Source organism: Aythya fuligula, chromosome 18 (genome assembly GCF_009819795.1).
Source record: "Aythya fuligula isolate bAytFul2 chromosome 18, bAytFul2.pri, whole genome shotgun sequence".
NCBI classification, from domain to species: domain Eukaryota; kingdom Metazoa; phylum Chordata; class Aves; order Anseriformes; family Anatidae; genus Aythya; species Aythya fuligula.
The window spans coordinates 5004008-5023108 of record NC_045576.1 but is presented as its reverse complement, the minus strand read 5'-3'; the positions used below and the strand labels follow the sequence as shown (position 1 = coordinate 5023108).

The following is a 19101-nucleotide window of genomic DNA, read 5'->3' as shown; positions in this document are numbered from 1 at the left end:
TAATAATAGTAATGGTTTCAGCCCCTCAGAAACAGAGTATTCTCAGAAGATCTGTAAGGCTGATAAATGATCGGGCCCTAAAGAGCTGTCAAAGAAGATAAAATAGTTATTGAAAAGTAAATGAATTATTTGCATTGGTATTTGCTTGGAAGGATGCTGGGGGAGGTTTGGTGTTACAACTGCTTACTACAGTGAGGGACAACAAAGCACAAGTGGGGAGGTTTCAAATACAGTTTTGTCTTGAGCTGGGACAACTTCCTAGTTCTAAGTTTTAACCATGATGACACTGGAACAGTCTTTTTATAGTCATGCAAATTCTTCAGCTAGAGTTTATAACAGAAAATAAACAAAATACGGTAATTTGAATTCATCTGGGCCTTGTTTTACAGTTGTTTTTTCCCTTGAGAGCAAAAATGATGTGTATGAGAAATTAAGTATTTAATGAAAAAAGAAAAATAATTCAAAAATAATGTACTCATGCATAATCTTTAAGGTACGTTGTGAATCATAGCTAAAGAAAGCCAACATTAGCTATTTTTGTTCCTTTTTTTCAAGTTTTCAAGTTTTCTTTCCATAGAACATACTAATATTAAGTAGTACTTTGGAGTGTTTGAGGAAAGGAGTTTCAAATAAGACCTATTATTTTTGAATTTGCATTCCCTACCGTTTTGTTCATTACACGTTTCAGTTTCGGAACAGCTTTTTCATGATGGTTTTATTACAGCATTAAAAGCAGCCTATTGTAGACATGAGAGTTCGGAAACTAGCAACATCAGTATGGTTAGTAGGTTGTTTAGCTTCCTAGATAAACTTGATCTTACTGACAAGCTCTTCCCAACCTTTATTCCATCAGGGAGAAAGAACAAGAAACACAAGAAGAGGAACATTTGATGGAAGAAAAGAAAAAGAAAAAGCAGGAAGAAAAGAAAAAGAAGGAAGGTGCTCAGAAAAAGGTTTGTTTATATTACTGCTTTTAATTATATATACACACTTCTTGTAACTTACATATACTGACTTTGCAACCTTTCTGTGAATAATTCTGACACAATTCAGCAGTCCCGTGGAGTTTGAGTGAGGTTGTGGTCAAAAGATCTCAGCAGAAGTAGTTGTGACGGTTCATTAGCAAGCCCCAAGCTGCTTACCATCCACTGATGGTAGATTACTGCTTCCACAGCTGTATCATGTGAGTGCTCCCTGGCAACCTCAATGCAAAGTTAACTGGATTAGGCTAAACTGATACTGAAGTGGCTGGGGATTCCAAGGCCATTGCACATTTTCTGTGGTTTGTGTTCTCTTGCCTTTTTTTTTTCAAGTATATGGAGTTAGTTTTCATACTATGCGGCCTTTGGGATGTGGATGGAAATTGCTCTCTTTTTCAGTATAAAAATTCCACATCGAGTAAAAAGAAAAGCAGGTAGATTTAAAAAGATGGGTTGTCACAAAATGTGTAGTTATTCTTTGTAAGCTAGTAATATATATGGATTCAAAGGGATATTGGACAAATTCATTGAACTGAATTCTCTTGAGTTCTAAAAGGGTCACAGACATCCCGTTTACTTCAGGACAACTCAGAATCTCTAGTGAGGGAAGGCTGGGTGGGTATGTGGGGGTCCCGTCATACTGCTTGCCATGTTTTTTACTGTCTTGTAGGCATGTGCTTTTGGCTCTTGTCAGACAGCGATAGCCATTCTGACCTTCCTGGTTTACAGAGTTAAATTAACGTTCTCTGATCATTAATTAGAACTAATGCCTGATTTATATAAGCATCTTCTGCAAAAAAGTCAGGAGTACAGCCATACAATTACTAGGTATCCCTTTGAATATTGACAAGCAGTTGATTTTTTTTTCTTTTCTTCTTTCAGGCTGCTGAACAAAAAACCAAAGGTAAATTCATATTTGTTCTTTTGTGAACCATCTGATATTCTTAAGGCATGCTTAAAAATGTGCTTGCACTTTTAATTACGTTCTCTTTTAAAAAGGAGAGAATATCTTGTTAGGATAGTTCTGTTCCTAAAGCTTGGTTGGAGGAACTGACTTTTCACGTTGGGATTCTCAGTGTAAGCTTTTACTTTGCTGATCTTGCTGGATAACATACTTTTTGACAGGAATATATGGATTAAATATCTCTGCAACTTAGCACAATGTATACGATACTTTTCCTCTAATGTTCAGGACAGATGTAGTTTTTCATTTAGATATTTCAAAGACAGCTAATTGCCACCAAGGGTAAACCTCTTCCCCTCTATGCATGATTCAACTCAATTCAGTGAGTAAATTCAATACACTGAACTCATGAGAAAGCTATTACCCCATAGCCACCACCACCACCTTTTTTTTTTTTTTTTATTTGTGTTTTTTTTTTTTCTTTTTCGTTCTGGATAAGTGAATTGAATTGGTTTGCAGAATGGTCCAGGAAGCAGCAGAAATAAGCAAAACACTCTCCTCTTTGGGGCAGTGAGCTACTAGAGCTGTGCCCTAGGAGAAAGGTTGGTGAAGCTACAGCCTTAAAAAAAAGGTGAGGAAGAGAGCCGAGGTAATGCCTCTCTTCTGCAGCTGTTGGCTTCTTTTTTTTTTTTTTTCCTCCTAGCCTGTCCTTTGCCACCCCACAGAACTCAGGGTTGTAGAACAGTTCTGGACTCGTTAATATCCACTCCTATTTATTGCTACATAATTAGGTGACAGACAGGGAAGTACAGCTTCCCAGATTCCCGAGACTGGGAATTAGAGAAGAGCCAAGCCTAACATATGGGATTGGCAAAACAACTTATGTTTCAAAAGCTTTTTATGTATTTATATAGCAGAAATTAATTTTCACTCCAGTGATATTGAATTCAGAAAAATAGTCTTTGAATTACCCGATGAAGAAACTGACAAGCAATTTATTGAAACTCCATCTTTCTCTTTTCAAACTTTTTGACATGAAGAAAGAGTGTGAAATCAGAAAATTTGAATCTGAATTCTGTAGCATCTGCCTTGTAAGATGTTTTGTAGTTTGTAACAGTAGATTTTGCTTTCAGTAGAGAAGATGGCAGAAGTAGTTAAGCCTCTTGAAATCTTAAGCACGTGAAAAATTTGAAATTCAGATATATGATGGGTTTCTATCTAAATGGAGTATTTCTGTTTCCAAGTAATACATATTTTGTTCTATGAATCAACTCATTTCTGTGCAAAGATGTTTCAGTTTTATAATGTATTGTAATGACTTTTGATATCATAATTCTATGGCAGATGTTTTTGTTGTCAAAGTAACTAATTAAGCTCATTTTCACATGATAATACAATGGGTCGTGATTTCTGTTATATTGAAACACAGTGCCATCTCCTTTCCTGGGTGAGATACTATTTCTGTCTTTGTTGTGATAGCTTTGCTTTTAATTGTTTGAAAATATAAAGTTTAATGTAAGTTTTTAAAAATAGCATGATAGGAATTCAGTTTTTTTTCAGGTACAGCTGTGAGTTCATTTGTTTTAAATTGAGGGACTGCATTTCTCCGTGAGACTTTTGTCTGTTATCTTTAAGTGTCCTATGCTACTGCCATAAATGCAGTACTGCACTGGCTATTTTGTTTTGTATTCATGGCTGAATGACAAATGCTGCTAGAACTAAAGGCAACACAGGGATTATCACTGAATTTAGTTAATTTATTATATGAGGGACAAAGCAATTAAATGCATTGTAAAGATGAGATGACACTGGAAAACTGGGTGAAGTGACTGCAGCAGCTACTGCATATACATGGTGTTTGAAACAAGGATTAAAACCAAGCTGGGACTGAGCATTTTGCAAAACATCACCATATTCAGAGTTTGGTAGGTAAGAGGTAACTTCATACAGTTGCTTACAGTATGGATGTGACTTTTTTTACTCTGACCTTTCCAATAACTGAGACCAGCCTGGATGTGCAGGGGAAGCTGTATCCTGCCTCAAAATGTGGTAACTTAGGGTTAAAAGAAAAAAAAAAAAAAAGCCAGTTTAAATTTATCATTCAGTTCTGCAACTGGGTAGTTGTGATAATGAGAGGCACTCACACCATTTGGGTCTGTTGGAGAAGAATTAAGAAAATTGTACAACCAGAGGTGAGATGGGGAACAATTTTTCAGTTCCTGTTTTTTCAGCTGATTAGGACAACATGCTTATCCTGTTTCTTACTTGCTCCCAGCTGCATTTTTGAAGAAGGCACTTTTTTTGAGGTAACTAGAATGAGGGAAGCTGCAGGACTTGCCAAGAAGGAGAAAAGGTTGTTAGCCTTTTTGGTTGGCTTACGGTGTGCTAGAAAGCTATGGTGCGATCGAGGTGCTTTTAAAATCTTGTATTACATTTTCTTTTTTTTTTTTTCCTTGTACAACAGAAAATATAAAGTTACTGCCCCATCTTGTGTGCTTCGTGTGTGTAGCTACGTTTTGTTGTAAACCGATGCTAGCTGTTGCATGTTCAGTCTCTGGGGAGGCCTCAGGAAAGAGAAACTGGTGAGGAGGAAGGAGGTTTCCTGTGGGTGTGCGTACGTGGTGTGTTGTCAGTTAACTATTGCTCTGAGGCCTCAAACCCAGCCGAATGTTTTCATTTGTGATGCAGAGCACAAAACCCTTCCAAAATAAACACGGGTTTCCACCAACAGAGGGAAGGTTTGTGGCTGCTTCTGAAGGTGCAGGGATAGGAAGCGCTCCCTTACATTGCTCTCGTGTCTATTTAAACAACTTAAATTATTTTTTCTGGTTAAACAAAGAACCATCTCTTTAAGTCTTCTCCACATAACAGCTTAAGTTTCCTTTTTTTTTTTTTTTTCCTGCAGCTTTGTTTGCTGGAGTATTTTATTTTTTTTTTAGTCTGAATCTTTTATGGATATACTGTTGGCAACAATTGTAGGCAATGTGTGAAAGGAAAAAAGATTAGAAGAACTGATAAGGAGCTGAGATGTTTCTCAATTACTTGAAAACAAATTAAAGTCGTCTTCCTGTTCAGCTGGAGAGCAGTGCTGCCGAATTAGATGAGGTGGGAAATGAGCATGTTTGTATTGCACGCTGTGCACTGTACTTCCACGTTACTGTTCTTTTATGGTGATTTTTTTTATTTTTTTTTTGAGAACGGGACCATTGAACAAAGCCTATTAGTGTTTATTTTGAATGCGTAAACTCTTGGCATTTTATATGCACTTGATGAAGAAACTTTGTACATAAAGGCTTTTGTAATGGAAACATTCAGCTCTAACTACCAGTAAGAGTTCTGCACAGTGCACTAAGCAATCCTTGGTATGGTAAATGGCTGTTACTTAATAACTACAGGAGACTTTTTATAGAGAGCTATTGTGATAAATACTGTGAGGTCAAGGCATTCTGCTGCCTGCTTTTCTTCCAGCCAGCTGCTGCAGATTTAGCCAGCACACAGGTGACCACGTCCCTGACTGCTTTGCCCCATCCCAGCTGAATTCTATGCTCTTAATCTAAATTGAAGCTGAAGTGCTGGTATAGAATAGCTTAAGTGGCAATAAAACTCTGTTACCCAAACATCTACCGTGGTTAGTGACAGGCAAAGTGTCTACCCAATTCTCTAGCGTTACCTACATTGAAGGTATGTGCAAAATCTACATGTGTAGAAGGAAAAAGAGTCAACTATTTACCATTTTCAGTTGAATCTAGAAAATATTTTGGTAAACCTTTGGTTAGGAATGAAAATATTTTTCCTTCAGTCTAAAGGATCTTTATGATGGCTGTAGGTCTGTCTTTAGTGCGTTCATGGCATCTGACCAGGGAGAAGGGTGTGGGCTTTCCAAGCAGAAAATGGGAAAGCAGGGAAGACTTAAAAGAAGAGAAAGCATTTAACAGTATGTGTTTGGTTGATTAAAAAAAGACTTGTGGTGCTGCAAATATTGACATAACTTCTACAGATACTTTTTAAAATTTGCATAACATTTTCTATACTACAAGCAGTACAGTGTATTTTAACTGGAGGGACATGATCTGCTGGATTATAAATGGAAGTTAAAAGGGAAAAAGAGTAGGTGGAAAGATACGAGAATCTGTCCCCTGCTCTGGCATTTCTATTTTGATGGCAGAAGTAGTGGCATACTTTTTTTCAAAGCCTCGTATTTTCATTTGAAAATCAGACGTGTAGATTGTTGCATTGTTTAGAATTGATTCTTCACTTACCCTGCCCAAAGGTGCGGTTTTAATGTTCTCTGCTCACATCGATTTGGATGTGAATTACCTTCCTTCAACCTACACTCAGACCTGTTTCTGCAGACATGCAGTTTCATGTATGTTACCAGCCACTTTCTGGCTGTTATCCACATTTAAGGGTAGTTCCATAGGAAATAAGAAAGTGTAGGCTTTTTGGAGAACCTCACCAGTACTTTTAAGTAGAATTATGACTATGTAACACAATTAGTCTTTTGTTTTGTTTTTAAGGTTTGAACTTTTCTAGTTTGTGCCCTATTATTATAGGGGCCAACAGAGGTTTTTAGACAAGATTAGGAAATGTGTTTCAACCTACAAATCAGGTAGGATTTACAACAGACTAAAAACCTCTGATTCATTTGAGTATTTATAGCTTATACTTGAATATCTGCCTCTGCCATCTTGTTAGTTAAGTGCTGTGTTTGTACTGAACGCTTTAACATTGTAGTGACAAAACGTGCCATAAATCATCATTGCAGAAGGAAGGGGGGCACTGTAATAAGTTCTTCAATTAGATCGTAATACGCAGTCATTTGATAACCTAATGATAACCCGGTGCCGCACGCTAAGGCTTTATAACATAAATATGTTTTCTTTTTGATAAATGTTATCATTGTGTTGTTTTGCTATTATAAGAATCTTTAAACAAACATGAATTTGTTCTCACAGCTGACTGAGATAGCAGTTCTCTGATAGAGAAGTAATTACAATTTTACAATCTACAAAGAACAGAGTGTGAAGATAATTTGTAGAGTCCCTGCCGTAACACTGGTTCAGAAGAGTAGAAAATGCTATAAAGGTGGGAGTGCATTAGGAGGAGAAATTTGCATACAGAAGAAGACAAAGCATGCAGAATGACTGTGGAGGCTCGAAGTTAACTCGTAGAGAAAAAAAAACAACACTTGGTTTCTTGTTTTTTCTTTCATGTGGGATTGCTGTAATGAGCCATCTTGAGTTTCTGGAGATGATAGTTCAGTCTTAGGTCTTCTATAGCTCTTGTGAAGTTACAGACTCTTCGGCATCTAAATAAACACCATTTGCAGACAATGAGGCACTGAAACTAGCGGTACTGGATTTTGGCAAAAAGTAATTCTCTTTTTAAAGAAAACAAATGCAAAATTTCAGGGTTATTTGAAAATAAAGCGGAAACGATACTCCTCCTGATGTGCTCCTGTCCTGAGCAGGATTTACAGGACAGCTGACTTCTGAAGAAGCGAAGTGCTTCAGCTTCTTGCAGAGTTGGTTCTTTTCCTTATAGCTCAAGTAAGCACCTCCAGTCTCATTTGGTGGTTGCCTTGGAAGGCTTCTCAGGTTCCTCAGCTGAGCATAGGAAAGTGGGTAAGAGCTCAAATCAGAGGTCCCTGATAGTGTTGGTACTTCTCAGAGACAGTGCTTATACCCCCTGCTTTATACAGTCTGTTGTAGTTTCCTATCATGAAAATTTAGGCATGTGCTTGTTTTATAAATACAGGCAGAGTATTTATCTCTACTTTTCTATGTGGTTTCCCTTTTCTCAGTTTCCTCAATTAGAAAGTGACGTGGGCTTATCAGATTTGAGATGGTAACAGCCCTACCTGTGCATATTTATTTTTAAAACAGGGTGAAAATGGGAGCTTTCAGATCCTAGGCACAAATGAAAGTATTTTTCAAATGCTGTAACCATTGTACTGTTTGAAGGCAGTAGGACTACATGCTTTCTTCAGATTTCTCTTTACGATGTCCATTGCCTGATAAATTTCAAGTCTGGACATTATAAGAGTACCCTGTGAAGAGACTGAGAACAAATGAGGTAACGCCAGTTTGGTTTTTCTCATCTGGAGCTAATTCTCTTGGTGTCCCTTGGTGCTAATGCCTCTCAGATAAATCCCTGACTTGCTTTCTGAAAGGCACAACAACTGCCAATACAGTTGTTGATAACTGTACATTCTAGAATACCAATTTTAGCACAGCTACACAATGATAATAGTGGTTGTTATGATCAAACTGCATGCTGTTTTATGATTATTTATCTGCCCACGGTGTGTACTTCCACACTCAGCAATAGACCTTTCTTTCTGTAATGGGCATTGCCTAATGTAGGATATTTAAACACGTAGACTATGAGACAGTCAAACTGTTGCACTTTCTGGCGTCACGACAATTGAGACAATAGCATGCATTCTGTTCTTTATCAGCCTGCTTATTTAAAATTGGTAAATACGTATTCGATAGACAGTTGTCTGAGATTTCTTGTCCACCAGAGCATATATGCCCTAGTACTAGAGAGCAGATGCATTTTTCATTTTTGACATGCCATCACTCTGTTCTGTGTTTGCTGAGAAGCATGGACCAGGAGCATCTCTTAGTTTTCTTACCCACCCAGCAGTCCAAGATGGGTTTTCTTCCAAGTGACATTATAGCTCTGCTTACTTATTGGTTTGGTTCTTTTACCTTCTGAACTAAAGACTGTCATTAGCTTTTAGCCTTATTTAAAGATGTGTGTATAGAAAGGCAGTTTCTTGTCTGTCTTGAGGACTATCTCATTTAGGTCACTCTTTCATGGGAAACACTCAGCTGCTGTGATGTTTTCTCCATGAAAACCTATCAGCTTTCCTTCAACTGCAATGTGATGGCTACTTTCTATTGATAGATTATCATACCACTGCCTGGAGGAGGCTTGTATCCCATATATCTGTGGGATCTGCAAGTTACAAGCTTGAAGAGAGGCTCATCAGGCGAGAGCAAATGTCTTGGCTCAGTTTGGTACACGGGATGCCAGACTGTTCTGAGGCATATGCCAGCTTTCTAAGGTTTCTTGGTCCACTCCTTGGGAAGCATGAAACCAGCTTTATGCTGTGACACTGGTGCACATTCTCATGGTAGTTACTGTGCAGATGCTGGAGAGGGTTATTTTGGGAAAATGAAGGAAATGAAGAAGTGTTTTGATTCTTTTGCAAAGCGTGGAGCCTCTGGCTGGAGGGACCTTGTGTTCTCCTGCTGGCTATCTGGTGTTGACATTCCTCTGCTCTGAGAATCCGGTCTGCCTCCTGACTTCCTTGTGTTTTGCTAGATTATTTTAATGCTTTTCCTGAGTTGTTAGAGATGGTAGCCCATACTTTACGAATTCTGCACGACTACTTAAAGTGTCTGTTTAACCAGCTCACGCTTCGGTAAGTGCTCTGAAGCATTCTGGCCGTGTTTGCGCCGTGCATCCGATCATTCCGGTTCTTCTTGAACAGGTTTAGGCAGCGCAGTGCGCATTACCTTCCTGAAGGTGCTTACTCACACGGCTGATTGCAGGTCCGAGATCACCAGGAGAGGAGGTAATGTCCTTACTAAGCATCCTGCCCTTGCTTTTGAAGCACGGCAGCAGGGTCTGACACTCAGCACTTGTGGGACCTGTGTTTAACAGCAACACCAAATGCTTTTGGCACTCCTCAGCTGCCCCGAGCATGTCGGCAACTATTGCTGCTTGCCCAAGGGGCCCAGCTGAAGCTGAGGAATGGTTCCAGCTCTTGATGGCCTCTTCCTTGTTGGCAGTAGTAATTCTCCTGTCACATCACAGAGCTTCCTGAAGATCCATCCTCCCATTTTCAGGATGCCCTTAACACTTCTGACATAGCAAAAGCAGCCAAATCCAAAGTGTCTTTTTTTTTTTTCTTTCTTTCCAGTAGTTTTTACGGAGCCAGACCTTTGTCCTCTCCAAGGCTGTGCAGGCTCTCCCAGGACAGTTTTGAAGCATACAGGTTACAAAGCTCCAGAATCGACAGGCCCTCAACTCCTTTAAAAACTCCAAATTTCACACTGAAGCCTTAGGCTCACAGGACTGGCTACAGCCCTTCAGACAAACAAGAAGGGATTGTCTTACCCATGTCCGCGCTGTCAGACAGGCCTGACAGATGTTCTTGAAAGACATTTTGTTTATTGTTGGAAAGTAGTCTTGGGCTCAGCCTGAACAGTCTTTCCTGTAATTTAAGCCCATTCTTGTCTGATTTGCCGGTAAGTGCAGAGCAGGCCTTCCCCTCCCCGCAGCGGCCTTTTGTGTGTCCTCTTTTTGACTCAAGCCTTCGTGCAGCCTTTCTTCGTGCTGGTGTTTTCAAGCCATTTTTCAAACCATAGTCATTTATGTTTCTCTCCTCTAGAAATCCTTCCACTTAGTCTAGAATTATTTTTAAATGCAGTATCTGTAATTGGAGGATTATTAAATAACGTCTGAGTTAAGCTATGTAACAGTAATTTTACTACTGCTGTTTACAAGGAAAATCTGAGTCTTTTTTATGCCTTTCAAGCTGAGTCCGGCGTTCAGCTCTGTAATCTGAACTGCCTCATAGCAGTGCTGCTGCTGGTTCTTGTAGCTCAGTTATTTCTCTCTGAACTCAGCTTGCATTAAGGAGCTCCTAAATTTCAGGTGGCCTCTTCTCTAATTCCGTAAGCATCTTGAATTGATAACGCGGAGTTTCTTCTTCCAACTCTCCTTTCCCCCTCTTTCCTCTTTGTTCTCTAACCGTTTGCTCTCTGCAGGTAGACCTCTGAAGCAGACATTCAAATATATCACTTGCTGTAATTCCCAGCAGCTCGCACTGCAGTTGTTTAGGCCCGATTGGCAGAAGATGAGAAGGCTTCCTGAGGGTGCTGCAGGTGGTGGGCCCACCCAGCCCTCGTTCAGCTCTTCTCAAGCACGCTTGAGGGAGGCTGTTCTCTTCCCCTCTGTCTGGCATCTCTCCTCAACAAGAGAAAGTCTTCTGAACGAAACAGAAAGAAAATAATATATCCAATGCTATGTTTCTGACATGGGCTCCATCTTAATTCATACTTTAATATCTGCCATCTTCCGAGAGTCACGATTTTTTTTGTTTGTTCTATAGTTATTTCTAATTTGTGCAGTAGTCACTGTGGGAAATCAAATCTTGGAGATCATCTTCAGTTACCTCAGTTGTTTAGTTCTGATGTACTTTTTTCCTTCCCAGAGAAGGTGAACCAGACCAGGGTGCCCATTCTTCACCTTTTTTCTACTTTTCTCCAGCAAGCCCCATGTCTCTGTCTCACCTTTCTTTCAGTATACATTTCAGAAATGTGTTGCCTTGGCAGTAACATTTTTGTTCAGAGAAGGTCCTTAGTTACTTTCTTAGACGTAAGATAAAGCATTTTATTTCCCTCCAGAGGGTACTAATGAAAAGCCATTTACATCAGGAAAAATGCTTAAACACTTGATCCGTAGTGTTCTGTCCATTCACATTATTTTATGAAGGGTTAGGATAACTGAGTTGATGCCACGAGTGTGTATAGTATTTCTCCAGTTTGGACCTTGAATGGTAAAATACATTTTGAATGTGAAGACCTTGTGATGTGGTGCCTTATTATGGCTACAAAGACTTTAAAAAGTCTAATTCTAACTTAAAGTTTCTGGACAATAAATCAGACACATAATAACAGTGGAAACTTAAATGCATAATCTCATTTTACTGATACTTGGGATCTAGGCAGTATTTTATTCCAGGTTACAACTTTCCAATCCATTAAATGGTCACTGCATTACCGCACCCGTGCTTTGCACATTTGTTTTTATGGCTGTTTTTTAATTGCAATCCAGAACATGCTTTAAAACACTTGCCATATTTTACACAGTGTTCTTTTTATGGCAGCGCTGACTTCCCTCGGGGTGCTGAGCAGAACCTGAACCGAGCCTGCTCTGGGGGCCACGTCATTGTCCCCCGTCATTGTCCCCCGGGGGTGGCAGATCTGGAGCCGTGTGCTCCCCCTGCTGTCGCAGCTGCCTGCTCACGCAGAGGAGGAGGAATGCTTAAATGGCGCTGGGTAATTCTGACCTGGGGTGTTTTGGTGAGTCTTTAACACGAGCCGAGGGTAACGTCAGGGTCAGGCAGCATGAACACCATCAGCTGGCGCTTACAGCCTGCCCTTACCGACACGGGGCGATGGAGGCATCGTGGATTTGTCTCCCTGCTGACTGCCCTACTCTAACGTGCAGGAAGCAGCAGATTAAAAAACAAAGTTAATACAATAATAGGTAGCTCTGTAAAGCCATTAAAGACATGTTGTTTCTGTGGCCTGCCTAGACAGCTTTGGTATTTTCCTCTTTTTCTGCACTTGGACTTGTTGCAAAATGTTTTCAGCAGAAATAAAACTTTATAGAAGCTGGACACAATCCTTGAAGGCTTGGAAAATTTATCAGCAGTTATCAACAGTGATCAAGATGCGTGTGTGGGGAAAGAAAAGCTTAGGATTTCACATGTTAAACCAAGCAATATTTCGCAGGTGAACAGTCCTTACAATGCTGGTCTGATTTCCTTTGGATAAGTCTAAGTACGTGTATACAAAATAAATATGTGCATATAATATAAATTAAATCTGTGCATATATGCATATGAATGCATGTGCTATAATTAGGTATTCCTTCCTAGTAAGGGGAAGACATGTGTCTAAAATAAACTCAGCAGAATTTTTGAATTAAAATGAAGTAATAATATTAAGTTATTATTAGTAATCTTTATTAAAACATCTTTAATTTCTTTTAACATTCATGTAATAGAATCTGATTTACTGGGAGTGGCATTTAATTAATTTAATTCAATTTAGAGAGTTAACTCCATTACATATTAGTACAGAAAATTACCTCTGAACAGTCATTTCTCACTGGTGACATGCAATAAGTTAATTTAGCTCGGAGTTCGTTTGGGTGCATTGTGAGTTCTTACCGAAAGTTGCTATGGTGACAGGCTGCTGCAGCAGGAGCTGTCATCCCAAACAACAAACACAGCAGCCCTGCTTTGCAGAGCGGCACCGCTGCTGCTGCCCTACGAGCGCTGGCAGATGGATCAGATGGATCAGCGCCACTCGGCGCCTTTTTTTCCCCCTTCGCCGTCTTTTTAGTGAACTTGGTTGCTTCGATCTTTTAGAGATGCCAAAGTCGCATCTCAAGGAGCAGGGAAAAGCTTCCCCAGGAATGCCCGGCCGTTAATGGACCTGCTGGGGCTGCAGCCCTCTCACAAAAGAGGTTTTCTGCCAGGCTGTGTTCAACAAATTGAGCTGAGCTTTTTTTTTTTTTTTTTTTTTTTTGGCTTCATCTTAGCTGCTGCAAAGTGATTGCAGAAATGCACTCAGAATTTAGTTTGCTTTTATTTAAGGCATTTTCTTGAAGATTTGAGAAGAAGGCAGCCTGAAAACTGCTGGAACTACTTTCTTTGCGTTTCTGAATAATTTAAATCTTTTTTCATATATGGCATTAATGCACGATGGCCTTGGAGACATAAAAAATCTGTTCAGTTTAAGCTGCGTTAATGAAGAGTTTGCTTCAGATTCTGTGTCAGCCTGGGCTTCGCTATCATGTAGATGAACTCTTTGTTCTAAACAAAAAACTTCCAGTCTTTGGGAAACTCACTCGGAAAAACCTGGCTGCATATTCGAAATCTTATTTAGATTTAAAAGGAAGGTATCAAAAGAACTGAAATACACGTTTTATGTTTGGTGTATTTTTTCGTCTAGGTCAGTATGCTGCAAGTTAGACTTATTTTTTTTTTTTTCCTCTTTAGAGCATGACTTTAATTGGGTTTATTTGAGCAATAAAGCATTTTGGGGGTCCAGATTTTATTCATCTGATCATTTTAAAGCCACAGGAATGACACACACACAGCTTGTGTTTCCAGTATTAGGAACTGCATCCAGAACAAGATGTGGAACTTCAAACATTTTTCTAGGAACAAAAATCTGTGAAATTTTGTGAAGCACAGTTTTCTAAAGTGGTGTCGATATTCCCATCTTTGTTTTTAAGAACTTGGTTGCTCAAAGCACTCATTCCTGAAATAATTGTGCAAATGACAAGCGAACACTTTTTCATCTCACCCTTGCAGTTAGCCCCATGAGGATTCATTCAGACCGGGAAATCTAAGGCCAAAATACTTCAGTTTGAGCTTTCCTTAAGTTGTAATGCCCAGTTCCCCTGGGTCGAGGTACCTGAGGCTCGCAGTAGAGCCTGCTGCTGAGGAGGGGAGGCTGGTCCTGCAAAGCCGTGTGCTGACTGATGCAGGCGATAGCTCAGCCATCCCTCTGCCATCCCTCTGCTATCTGCAGGGCTGCACTATAAACATCCTCTTAAGCCTTGTCTTGCAGTAGAATGTGAACTTAAAGGCTTGTGCCAAACTTGCAGGGTCTTTTTACTGGTTTATTTAAAACATTGCTCTTGCCCACAAAATTGTTACTATTTTAGTATTGCACTTAAAATATTTATTTGGTACCATAAATGTACATGACAGTGGAGCCAAGGCTTTGTGTTTATACAGGGCTCTAGTTGATTTGACATGTATGCGTAGTGCCATGATTTCAGCAACACAGCCAATGTCAATAAAAATTAAACTTCATCTCATGATCATGTCGAGCACGTTACCTTCACCAGCAGGCCTGCAATCAGCAAGCAGTCGATCTCCGTGCTTACACAGGAACGTCTGAAGGGAGCTAAATGCCAATGCAATTGTTCCTCCTGCCTCCACCCCCTGAAACATGAAGTCATTTGAGTAGCTATATTTATATTTTCCAGAACAAAAATGTGTGCACGTGTAGTGAATCTGACGAGTCTAGGTTATGTTAGACCCAGAATGGATTTGCTACAAATTTTTGCGTGTGCATGCATTATAGGCCTAGGGCCTCTCTCGTGTATTGATCTGCAGCTTGCGTGCACACTCTCTTTGTAGCCAGTAGGTCTGATGTGTCCTAGTGCACGAGTTAAGGAATTGATCCATAAAAACATGCCGGCAATTTCCAGACACTCAGAAAATTAGCCAGAGTCCTTACCTGCTTTCCAGCTCAGATTTCAAATTGGAAAAGCAGGTCGACATAGCATGAATATTTAGTGTTTCCAGTTCTCCTGCAGCCTGGTTGGGATACTAGCACTGACTGTGCCGTGGGACACCCTAAAATTTGTACACCAGGTACATGCCTTGCATGCACAAACGTTGGTGCAGCATGTTCTAGGTGTGATGTGATCTCTGGACATCCCTACAGCATTTATGCCAGATACTGACACTGAATGTGTTTCTGTAGAGGCAATCCAAGATGGAAATGATGGGTATGTGAGGTATCTCTTTGCAATATATAACCACTTATTGGTTTGGAACTGGCAGAATTTGTGCTCTGATTCACTGCCTTCCCTTCAACCCCAACGTGAAGAGCTGCCTCCAGCATCTCTGCAGAACACAGCAGGCATTCAGGGTGAGCTCTGACCTCCAGACCTTGAATGTATTCTGCTACAAAAGGGCTGGTGCTAACAGTCTTTTTAATATAATACAGGCATTAACCACATCCAAAGACATGGATCTGTTTATAAGATTTTTGCTTCTGTTATAAAAACTCCATGTTAATGTGTAATCTGGTGATCCACCAGCTCGCCCAGCTTACTGTGTGGTTTTAAACAAGTCTCGAGACTTGTTTGTGTGAGCTGTAACCTGGAGATGTGTCACTGTTCAAGGTGCAAATGAAATGGTAGGCTTTTGCTGTATACGGTAAACTGGTCAATACTGTGATAATTCTAGTTGTTAATTATGTATGAAGTGAGTTACTGTGGGTGTTCATATTCATCTGCTCGTACAAGTGATTTAACAATGAGCAGATCTCTGCTGTAAAGAATACTTGCTATTCAGTCTGGAGATGGCTTTTATTGAATGAAGGAAAAATACTGTTGCCAGTTTGCCTTAGCACCACTTGTAAATTTGCTTTTAAAAAATCCTTTAAATATGAAAACTGTGTGTAAAATGTTGTCTAATAAGATTAAATGCACACAGTCAGCTTAAATTAAAGGATTCAGTTGCTGGTTCTGCCCAGAATTCTTATGTGGCTCTGTATGAAGTTATTTAATCTGTTATTATTGTGCCTGGATTTTCCCACCAGCACTTGCAGTGATGATAGTGTTAGCATTGTATAATTTAGCTGTAAGCTGTTTCCTGTCTCTGACTCTCATTGTGCGGTTACTGACGGGTTGCATTGCCTGGAGCAACGCTTGGGAAGGGTTTGGAGGGCAAGAGCAGAGGAGAGAGGGGCCCTGTAACAAGTTGTCCTGTTGGTGAACTACAACTTCACATGTGTGTCCCTGGTGGGTCTTTGTGAAATCAGCGGATGGGATTTAGATGTTTTAAAATAATTTGAGGAAGTATCCAAGACGTGACTTCTCTAGCTGTTAGGGGCTGAACTTGTTTTATATGAAAACCTCCTTCAGAAACCTGAGAAAACTCTGCAAATGCTGCTGAGCTCTAGCAGAGCAATCCTCCTCACTGAGAGCTGCCCTCTCACTTGGTTGTTGAGCAATAGTACCTTGCACAAGCTAATTCATCTCAGCAATCTCTTATCTCTTCTCCATCCTTTTCAGACAATTCTTAATGCTAATGTTTCTTAATGTTATTAACACGAGTGATTAAAAACTTCCAATAGCTTTATTATTTTCCTTTTTTTAATAGTTAAGTTGGCTTTCTAATGTCAGTGTATTGTTTAAAGAGACAAGTCTGCCTGATAGCATCCTGCTTTTGAGGTGGGAGTTGAGTTCAGACTAGAGTCTGAATTCAAAGTTAATGTACAATGACATGTTGGACGAAATATGTCTGTGCTGAAATGTCTGAGGCTTACTCTTAAGGACAAATGGTAGCCTGGGGACCAGCTTCTAGCAAGATGTATTTATTTATTTATTTGTCTTTTGCTTTACAGTGGGTGCATATTTGAACAAATCTGCAAGTAGAGAGATGTATATGATTAACACTGGAATTTGAGTTACATGAATTCATAAATACTGCTTAACATCATCTGTAAATTGAAGAACTATCGCTTGAAAGAAACCAGACGAATTGTTAAGCCTTGAAAGTTACCATCTGTTATCAGTTCACATCCTGAAGGAACGTAGCTGTGATAATTTAACTGTTCCATTACCCAGAATTTTGATTCATGACCTGGACTTCTAAATTCGAGGTCTGATGTATGCAATCCAATTTCCATTCATCAAGCAGGCCATGGTAAACCATGTGTGTGCACTCACAACCTACAATAAACATTACAGGGTGAAAGAATACAATGCTAAACAACATCGTATTTGCTTTGAATTATCAATCTATTGTTGATGACAACCTATCAACCTAATTAGCTGTACCATTTTTAATGGCACAGCTAATTAATTGTGAATTTAAAATTAAAATTATAATCAGTGCTAACATGGAAGAAAGCAGCGAGGAAATTGTTGGAAGCTGTTTAAAGTATAAGTATTCTTCAGGAGCCTGCTGCGTGTGAAACCAAACCAGAATAACAGCACGGGGTTGAAGAAAACTTTTAAAAATGCAGATTGCATCACAAAGTAAACAGGTTTTGTATCTTTCTGTCAAGAGAAGTATTTGGCACTTTCTCTGCTGAGTGATAAGACAGAAAAATGTGTAGAAGTTGTTTAAGGAAGTGAAACAGAATCTAGTATCTGAGCACAGAAGTATGCAAGGATGTATGGTTTTTATTAGGAGCTTCTCCAGCTCATAAGAGAAGTTAAATCTGTGAATATAGGGTCATATATGGCAGGGTTAGGACTCGATGTTGCTGGGTGGGTCTGTGGCTGGGTGGGCTGCGAAGGGCTTACAAAGAGAAGCCAAATTGCATTGGCGTGGAGGGATAAAAGGTAGTTTGGGAACGAGACAGTTTGAAGTTAATCAAGAGCAAAGCGGGTTGGGTTTGGACGAGTGGTGCTGAAGAATAAGGAACACATCTTCAACTGAAAAACCAGCAGGTGAGGACAGTACTGTGATTACCAACCTGAGAGAAAATGATTTCTTTGTCATGACTGAGGAAAGTGGAAATTGGGAGGACTGGATTTGGAGCTCCGTGTTGTGGTGGGATTGTAGGAGATATGGCTAGGGGGGTTCTGGAGAGGTCGCCTGTTCCAGCCTCTTGCCCTGAGGTAATATCACCGAACCTGTAGCGTGTCTTCAGATACACCTTCATCATCGTTACTGTTAGAAACGTAAATCTTAATATTTGCAGCTGCTATTTAAACCCAGCATGTCTTGTCCTATTCACCCTGGGATGGAACAATTATTTCTTCCTCTTTCTTTGTATTTTATTCTCTGCTGTGTGTACCCAGGGTCTTCTAGACTGAGCTCCCACCTTGCCTTCTGCGTGCTGCGGTCGTTCATGGTTCCACATCCCTCTTCGCTTTGTATTCCTTCCAGGTGGTCAGGCTCTTTCTCGAAGAGAGATGTCCAACCATGGGTACTGGCAGTGCTTTAGTGAAGGTTTTAAGGTGCCATATGGATGTAGAAGGGTTACTTTAAGCCTCATAGCTAGTTGTTCCGTCACAATGCTTGTTTCCTTACAAGCCTGACCTTTTCACGCTGGTTTGGTTTGCGATGTGCTAAAACATGGCACCTTTTTCTGCAAAACTGCTGTGGGATCAGGTGTTGGATGTTCTGCATTTAATTCTTCCTGCCTAATAAGGTGGCTTTCCTTACTGAATTGCAGCCAACTTTCTTTCACAGCACTTCATTGTTAGTTTCCCATCGCTTTATCAGAATTTGGATCCTGTGCCGCGGCAGTCTCATCACCCCAATATTGTTTCTTCCTAGCCTGGGGGTAGTTGGGGGATTTAATAAGGATATTATCTAGTCCATCGTGCGGTTGTTAATGAAAATATTGAACAGCATAGGTGTAGATCAAGTCCCTGGGGAATATATTCTGAAATACGCTTTTGTTATGACAACAAACCATTGATTCTTCCAGAGAATATTTCAACCAATTTTACATTTAGCTCGCGTTCCCCAGTTTGCTTATGACAATGTCATATAAAAATTCCATGTCAGAAACCATCATTGTTACAAAATTAGCAGTATTAACTTCTACAAGAACAGTGCAGATTCATAGTTTTAAAGGCATTTTATGTATGACTCTGGGAAAATGCCCTAATAAACCAATTGCTATGGATATATTT

The 19101-nt window shown here is 39.9% G+C and overlaps 1 protein-coding gene across 2 annotated transcripts in view; it reads left to right on the top strand.

Moving 5' to 3' along the window:
- The first annotated feature begins 929 nt into the window (after nucleotides 1–929).
- The window catches only part of TNRC6C (trinucleotide repeat containing adaptor 6C), an 82003-nt gene continuing 63831 nt past the window's right edge, over nucleotides 930–19101 (top strand). For both annotated transcript variants that reach the window (XM_032199435.1, XM_032199434.1), the window contains exons 1-2: nucleotides 930–953; nucleotides 1863–1884. The gene's annotated coding sequence lies outside the window, so the exon portion shown is untranslated. The remainder of the gene's footprint in view (nucleotides 954–1862; nucleotides 1885–19101) is intronic.